This window comes from Sinocyclocheilus anshuiensis, unplaced genomic scaffold, assembly GCF_001515605.1.
Source record: "Sinocyclocheilus anshuiensis isolate Anshui unplaced genomic scaffold, SAMN03320099.WGS_v1.1 scaffold2300, whole genome shotgun sequence".
NCBI lineage: Eukaryota > Metazoa > Chordata > Actinopteri > Cypriniformes > Cyprinidae > Sinocyclocheilus > Sinocyclocheilus anshuiensis.
This window is the reverse complement of record NW_015546160.1, coordinates 27591-36204: the sequence shown is the minus strand read 5'-3', so window position 1 is coordinate 36204 and position 8614 is coordinate 27591. Positions and strand designations below refer to the sequence as shown.

The window sequence follows — 8614 nt, the reverse complement described above, 5'->3', positions numbered from 1 at the left end:
TGTATAGTTTTGTAATCGATCTATGAGTATATCATGATCTATAGTATCAAACGCAGCACTAAGATCAAGTAAAACTAGCAATGAGATACAGCCTTGGTCTGACGCAAGAAGCAAGTCATTTGTAATTTTAACAAGTGCAGTTTCTGTGCTATGGTGGGGCCTGAAATCTGACTGAAATTCTTCATAGAGATAATTTTTTTGCAGGAAGGAGCACAGTTGAGCAGACACAACTTTTTCTAAAATTTTAGACATAAAAGGAAGATTTGAGATGGATCTGTAATTTGCCAGTTCACTAGGATCTAGTTGTGGTTTCTTAATAAGAGGCTTAATAAATGCCAGCTTGAATGGTTTTGGGACGTGACCTAAAGACAATGACGAGTTAATAAATCACAGTTAAATCTCATTCTGCTTAAAATTAAGGTACAATAATTTGTTGTTTTCATTATTTTGCATTTCATGGTTCAATAACAACACTGTAATCAAAGGAAAAGGGTTCTCATGCATCAATAAAAAATAAACTCAAACTGTCGTTCAAGCTACTCTAAACATTTTTAAAATTTCTGTGAAATTTCTGATTTCTTATTGTTTTGTATTGTATTATCAAAAAAGAAAAAATGCAGGGCAGGTCTTGGTTCTATTCATCCGTTGTTAACTGGATCTTGATTGATTTTTGGATTTGATTGTGATTGGTGTTACACTCAAATATGAATGTGATTGTAGCGTAGGGGAGTGACAGCTGAGTAGAGAATCCAAACAGAATCAGATCAAAAGCCCGGCTCCAACACACCTGCCTGTAATGTTCCAGTAAAGCTGAATGTCTAGGGTAGATGATTATAATTGCTTAATTACAGGAGTTGAACTCTGAGCAGAGTTGGCTCCAGAACCTCAGGAAAAGGCTCTCTGTGTGTGTTATAAACTCCCGCTGGTGGACAGGCTCATGTAGTGCACTCTTAAAAATAAAGGTTCTTTGTTGGCATTGATGGTTCCATAAAGAACCTTTCAGGTCCATGAAACCTTTCCATTGCACAGAAGGATCTTTATAGTGGAAAAATGTTCTTCACAAACGTTTTGGAACCTTTATTTTTAAGTGCGTTTAGAGGAAGATGTTAGGCTGCATCAAGCAGAAGTACGCTGCCTCCACAGACAGCACACAGAGGTCCAGTGAGAGTCCAGTGATCGTGTCACATCCAGTCTACTGAGACACCTTCATCTGATCGATTTTTTAAGGTAGCATGGATGTATCCTTCACTGCTTTTGCAATCCCACAACCCTACACTAAATTACAGTATATTAATAATTGCACAAAGAACTTATACTGACAAGAAGTGAAATCAATAGAACGTTCCATTGCAGCAGCCGTACTTTTCCTCCATTCTGCAGTCCACTAGCTTCTAGCTGTCGCTATGGCAAATATCAGCTGCTTTGTTTAAAAAACCCTACATTAAAACTGAAATTCACAACCTGAATAATGACAACAATAACGTACCATCAAGTGATCATTAAATCCTTTTAACAGTTTATTTTACAGACTTTGTGTTTAAGTCTTCCCTTTTTTCACAAAACCTTTGCTCTCTAGAAACCATGTCAGTTTCGGTTAAAATTATTTTAAGTTCAAGTATTAGCATTATAAACACTGAATTAATACCAACATATGAAATTAAATTAATGACAGAAAAATTAGGAATGTTGGACAATAAATATATAACAGGAATATAACACCTTGACAGTACTGTTTTTGCAGTATTGTCTTATATTAATGTACGTTAAAGGAAGACTGTAAACAAAAACTTTTTAATGTAAAACAAATAATAATAATAATAATAAAAACGTACAGCCACCGTCTCCAAAATTATTAATTTAATTATTACAGACACAGTAATGCATCATGTTTTAGATCATCATGTTTGTGTTCCAGGGGATAAAAATGCACAATATATATTTCAGATCTAGTGGAGTAATAGTAGCTAATAATATAGTAATAGTAAATGGTTTAATTGCAGCTGAGTGACAATTCAACTATATCCAATGAACAAATGAGGCTAGAATTTGCTGCCCGTCTTGACTGGTGGACTAGCATATAGGGGATGCTACGGTTATGGAGGGCCCTGCTCAAAGCCAGAGGCCCTAGGCAATCGCCTGCTCTGCCTATAGCTAGAGCCGGCCCTGCATATGCCTAACAATAAATATTCAATCAATGTGTCCACCAAAGCGTTTTAAGCCAGCTGAAAAATGCCAGGCGCTCTTCTGAAAACGGCCAGCTGATGATGCTTGAGAAAGCTTTGGTGGTACAGCGTTTTTCCAGCTGACGATTTTGGTTGGATGTGGAATATCCATGGCAGTAACATTTTACTAGTATCACATTTTGAAGAATATTACTGAATATAAAATGCAGTATTTTATAATGCATTATAACCAGTAATAACGTCTCCATTGTTGTTCAGTCGTTGTACTAGTAGGATTTTTGATCGGTTTAGCATTTGTCCCGCCCCTCCTCCAATGATTGGACGGCTGAGTAAAAAGTGACAGTGTCTGTCGAGCGCTGCGTTTTACCCAAAGTTGAACAGTTTTCAACTCTCAGCTGCAAAAAAAAAAAAGACAGCGCAAACGAACTTATAAAATATTATGATGGCAGTGCATCAAAATTCAGTGTCATCAGTTTGCCAAAAAGAACACAGAACGTTTTATACACCATGAACACATGGTAAGGAGCAGGTGTACAGAAAATACGAACATTTACATGAATTCGAAAGTTTACGTCACAATGACTTTATGAACGATTAACACAAAAAGTCATTCTGATCGTGTTTCATGAATGAGACCCATAGAGTGTAAGTAATATATAGCTCGGCAAAATGCGGATTCGAAGTCGGGTCGATCGCGTCAAATGAATGAAATGTGTCTTTTTTAAATCTTGTTTTAACCAGACATTGGTGGGTGGAGCTAATGTAAATAGCGCTTGCCAACAAGTGCGCTATTTGCACTTAATGTAAAGCCCCACAAACACAATAATGAGTTAATTCAGTGAAAGATTGGTCAAACTGAATCATTAAAAGAAGCTACTTAAATTATTCATTTGTGAATCAGAATACATTTGATTGTTTTTGTTAGGACAGGATGTGTGCAGTGTTTTTATCTCATCAAATTCAGACTGCAAATTTACATTCACAAATCAGGACAATATGGCTTTTTTTGTGGTGCTAGAGATTCAACGTCACAGCTTACATTCACAGAATCGTGACAGCAACTGTACTCAAAAATTTACAATACTGCCCATCTCTAATTAACAGAGTCACGGTGCGGCGGACTCACTACACTATAAACACAGCAGTTATGAAATAATTCTGTGACCACACTGCTTCGGGTCAATTCAGTTACTTTAGAATTTCATCAGAATTATCACAACTTCACAGTCTGTTTCAATTACGTTAGAAACTTACAAATCTGTTTCAGTTACTTTAGAAACAATAGGTCTAATTCAACTCTGCCACCACACTATGTCGGGTTGATTCAGTTACTTTAGAATCTTAACAGAATTATAACAGACCAAGAACAAGTTTCAGTTACTTTAGAAACTTTGACTTAAGCACTTTGCTTCAGTTACTTTAGAAACAACAATTCCAATACAACTCTGATACCACACTGCGTTGGGCTGATTCAGTTTCGTTATAATCTTAAACAGAATTTGTACAGAATAGGCTTAAGAAATCCTCCTGCTAATACTGACTAAACCAAATTCTCTTCTGTCCTTGCAATTTCTTTTCTAGATTTTTTTAAATGAGGGGGTTCCCTGACAAAAACAGCATATAAGAAAGAAACCGCTTTTCTTACCTTTCCCCACTTTTTTTTTTTTTTTGGAAATCCCTCCTGGCTGGCTTGCCAATGTAAGAAAAAATGATGTATGTTATGTATGTTAATTAAGTTCTGACACCCCTTTGTCTGAGGTGGTTCTCGGTGTCCCACTCCCGCTCCCATTCTACAATTAGTCACCATTTGCTCAGGATGTGATCTTCCCAAATGATCTAAAACAACATAACAGCTGACTTTCTTCTTTTCTATAATAATTAAGCCATTTTGGGAAATGAGCATGATCAAACATATATTGTGGAGTGGAATCTGGGTCAGGGCAGACTATAGATTCTTACACTGGTCAAGGTCAAGGTCAACTTTATTATCCCCAGAGGGCAATTTGTTTCGCAGCCAGCAGTAAGTAAACCATACAATCAATAAAACAAACACCCACCACCACAACACACATACAAAAACAAAGACTTCCATTAACAATACACATACAATTATTTGGAATTTAAAAGACCGATGGCAGCTGGTATAAAATAATTTTTAAATCTGGCAGTCCTACATAAAGCGACATACTGTACTAATGAAAGACGATTGGTACCTCTTCATACATGTAGAATAAAACAGTTGTAGAAGTCTAGAAGTTTTTGTTTGTTTGTTTGTTTCTTGAAGACTGATATGTCTGGAGTCTCATCACACAAATTAATGGTATATTTCCAAAAGTGCTGTTCATTTTTTATATGTAAATCATTTTGAATCAGTAAAGCGTCACACAAAAAGCTAAAAAAGTACACCTTTAAGTGGTGGGCAAAACCTTGTTATTATATGTTTTGTAAGACGCTCAATTGAGGTCTGTTCCATGACATTTACTGAATAAATAAAAATGAAACAATCCCACATGCAGATGAACAAATTTTGTGTAACTTTTGACTTCTATCATTGTTGTAAAGTGTCATATATTAGTGCTATTGAATGATCATTAAGACTACTGTATAAGGTTCTGTCTTAGAGACAAGTGCTCAGAGCTGGATGTTGACCTCACTGTGTGTACCGTCACCATCAACAGTGCTTTCATTTCCATCTGAGAGGAATCCGCTGCCAGAGTGCCGTGTCCTACACTCCAGTGCTGTAAGACTCTGCTTCAGGCGCTGTTGAGTAGCTGTGTACTCAGCCAGTAACCGAGCAAACCGAGTCTGTAGTATTTCAAGAGAAGCTTCTAACCTCTCCACTTTCTCCTCAACCTGTTCTTCTCCAATTCCACCTCCGTCCATCTCCTCCAGCCATTTTGCTGCCTTTGATGTTGAGGATGCTAATCTCGCCAAAGCAGCTGCCGGCTGTCAGGTGTGCAAACTGGGTCACCCCATCATTGGCCACAACAGCAAGGCGACCCTCTTTGATGATGTACATCACCGAGCAAACCGAGTCTGTAGTATTTCAAGAGAAGCTTCTAACCTCTCCACTTTCTCCTCAACCTGTTCTTCTCCAATTCCACCTGCGTCCATCTCCTCCAGCAGGCCCTCCTTCAGAAGGATCTGTCTTCCCCTCTCTTCCAGAGCTTTCTTAGCATCCGGATACTCCATTACAGTCTCCATCAGGTCATCCTTTGACAAACAGAAGAGGTCAGAATAGCCAATGCTACGGACGTTAGCTGTGCGTCGGTTGCCCATTTTGCTGCCTTTGATGTTGAGGATGCTAATCTCGCCAAAGCAGCTGCCGGCCGTCAGGTGTGCAAACTGGGTCACCCCATCATCGGCCACAAGATGTAGACTCCGGGACTGAAGACCTGTGGCAGCAGCTTGAGCACCAGTTCAACCAAAAGCCCAGCTTCACAGTCCTGGAAGATTCGGACCTTCTTCAGTGTATCCAGGTGCACATTGATAGCGATCTCAGCCCGCAGTTTGTTGGGCAGATTCTTTAGGACATCCTGCTCATCAATTGCTTTCTTGTTAGTCCACAAGTTGTCTAACCATTTGATGACTCTGGCTTCGAGCTCATTGCTGACCTTTCTGAACTGCATGTAGTGTTTGATGGCATCGATGTGAGCCTGGAACTCAGCCCATGTGGCATTCATGTTTGATATCATGGCTCCTACGTTACCAACAATAGTGGCAAAAATTAGAACACCAACAAGGAAATCAAAAACAACAAAAAGATACTCCTCATCCCGCACTGGAGCTGGCACTTCCCCAATGGTCGTCAAGGTGAGGGTTGACCAGTAGAGGCAGTAGACGTATCCTCGAGTGAGTGTCCCAAACTCAGGATCAGATATGTTTGGGTAGACCCACTGGTCGGATCCAAATCCCAGAGACTTGGAGATGGCAAAGTAGATGCAGGTGTTCAAGTAAATGATAACTAGGATATAGAGCACCAAATGCGAAACATGTTGGGGTAGCTTGTGCCGGTCTCGGTCTGGTCAAAGAACTCAAACAGACATGAAAAGCGCATCAGTCAATTGAAATGCATCTAGCCTCTCTTTCATTTTCAGTGATAAAATGATATTGAAATCAACTGATAACAAACTAAAGCAGCAGTGTAGCTCATTTGCTTCTTTAGAAATAAACATTTAGTATTATCGGTTCTTTAAAACTGATAAATATTATAAAACATTCACTATGGTTTAACTTCAGTGATAATACAGATAGCTGACAGCTCCTCACATTAAGTTCACTAAATGCCCTCATCTGCACAGTTACATCGCCCATGTTATTAATATAAAACAGGGGTCACCAAACTTGATCCTGGAGGGCCGGTGTCCTGCAGAGTTTAGCTCCAACTTGCCTCAACACGCCTGCCTGGAAGTTTCAAGTATATTTAGTAAGACCTTGATTATCTGGTTCAGGTGTGTTTAGTTAGGGCTGGAGCTAAACTCTGCAGGACACCGACCCTCCAGGATTGTGACCCCTGCTATAAGTCAGGCACACTAAATAGTTTAATATAACGTTAAATAAATCTTCATATGTGGATGAACACAACAAAAACTTACATACAGTACTTTACAGCAGTTCCCGTGCGCAGTATGTTTAAAATGGCCCTGCAGGACTTCTGCATCAACTGTCTAAAAAGTACTGCATGATCAAAATGACAGATCTTACATGACTTGTCAAATAGTCCCTACATCAAACTAAAGTGAAAAGAAACTGCTGCATCAAATAATAAATACACAACTTTTTTAAAGAAAATTAAGACATTTAGTTCAATTATGATTACATTAACAAAAAGGCCTCAAAAGTACAATGATAATACCATGTTTCTGTTGTTGTTGTTGTTTTTAAAAGCCAGTGTTGCATTTGAATCAGTTCTGCACACAAGAGTCAAAATGACAGAATTGAATGGATTGATTTACAAATTGAATCGACAATAATGTCTGTTCACATCTGATATGACTGAAGCAAAATTTAAAAACTTTAAGCTAAAACAAACTACAAAGAAATATGTCATAAACAGTGGTTGCATTGAGAGAAGGTTGCAGACTGCTGACGCTTTAAACTTGCTACCATGATTATTTAAGTTGTGGTAACATTTCCACTGAATTATTTTTTTAGTGTTTGTTGTTGTAGTTATTTAATTATTGCACTGCTACTGACAGGGTATATTGACAGGGTATTTCCCTTTACCGGCATAATAAAAAGAAACATTCACAATCTCACTCCACATTAATACATATTTTATTAACATTATTATATAGGATTTAATTCTCTTACAATGACCGAGATATTTTATTTTCTACAGTATATTGTTTCTTTACTTTCTTAACATCCTTTTTTCAGTTCATTGAGTCCAGGAGATGGAAGCACAAATAGAGTTAAATAAACTATACATTCAGACACTCAGTCTGTATTCAGAAGCTCCAACAGCCCATCAGAAACTCCACCCTCTCACAACCTTTACCCTACCAAGAAGTGACTAGTCTTATGATTTCTCCCTTACATATAATACTGAAAGCTAAAAATAGTCAATGATGTGGAGATCAGAGGAGGACACTATAACTGAGGATTTTTGAGAAGTGTATTGAACAGAATAGATTTTGATTGTAATTGTAATTATTTACTTTTTTTTAAACCAAAATTCAGAAAGTGAAAGTAAATTGTAGATCGTTGCAGAAGAAAAGGAAATGGATTCCAAGTCTGTGGAAGAGCTTTCTTGTCCCGTGTGCTGTGAAATCGTCAAGGATCCTGTTATTCTGTCCTGCAGTCACAGTTTCTGTAAAGAGTGTCTTCAACAGTTCTGGAAGACCAGGGATACTCAGGAGTGTCCTGTCTGCAGAAGAAGATCCTCAAAACAAGAACCTCTGAGTATTCTAGCGTTAAAAAACTTGTGTGATTCACTGATAAAGGAGCGAAACGAGAGGCGCTCATCAGGATCTGAGGAGATCTGCAGTTTACACAGTGAGAAACTCAAACTCTTCTGTCTGGAGGACAAACAGCCGGTGTTTAGTGTGCAGATGTAACGGATGGGGAAGAACACAGTCACACACAGGGTTTCTTCAGCTTTGGTTTATCTTTTTGGGAAAAGAGTAGAATAAATCACATTGGCTGAAGACAATACTGCAGATATACATGGAAAAACCGCAGCAGTGACACTCAAATCTGCTGCGGTACAGAAAGAGAAGAGGGACAAAATACTACATTTACAGTACCATTATCGGCCACAGGAGGGAAGACTTCGAACACAAATTAATACAACAAAATGCCTTATTTTATGGAATTCACATTAAAACTGTTTAAATTAAATGTTCTTTTTAACCCTGTTACACTTGCTATATCTCCCGTGTGTATGTGTCTGTACTTGTTTATGCTACATTGTGAGGACCAAATGACAC

General features: G+C 38.2%; 1 pseudogene; it reads right to left on the bottom strand.

The window, feature by feature from the left end:
* Positions 1 to 346: 346 nt before the first annotated feature.
* LOC107701348 (cyclic nucleotide-gated olfactory channel-like) lies at positions 347 to 6258 on the bottom strand (annotated as a pseudogene).
* Between the last annotated feature and the right edge of the window lie 2356 nt (positions 6259 to 8614).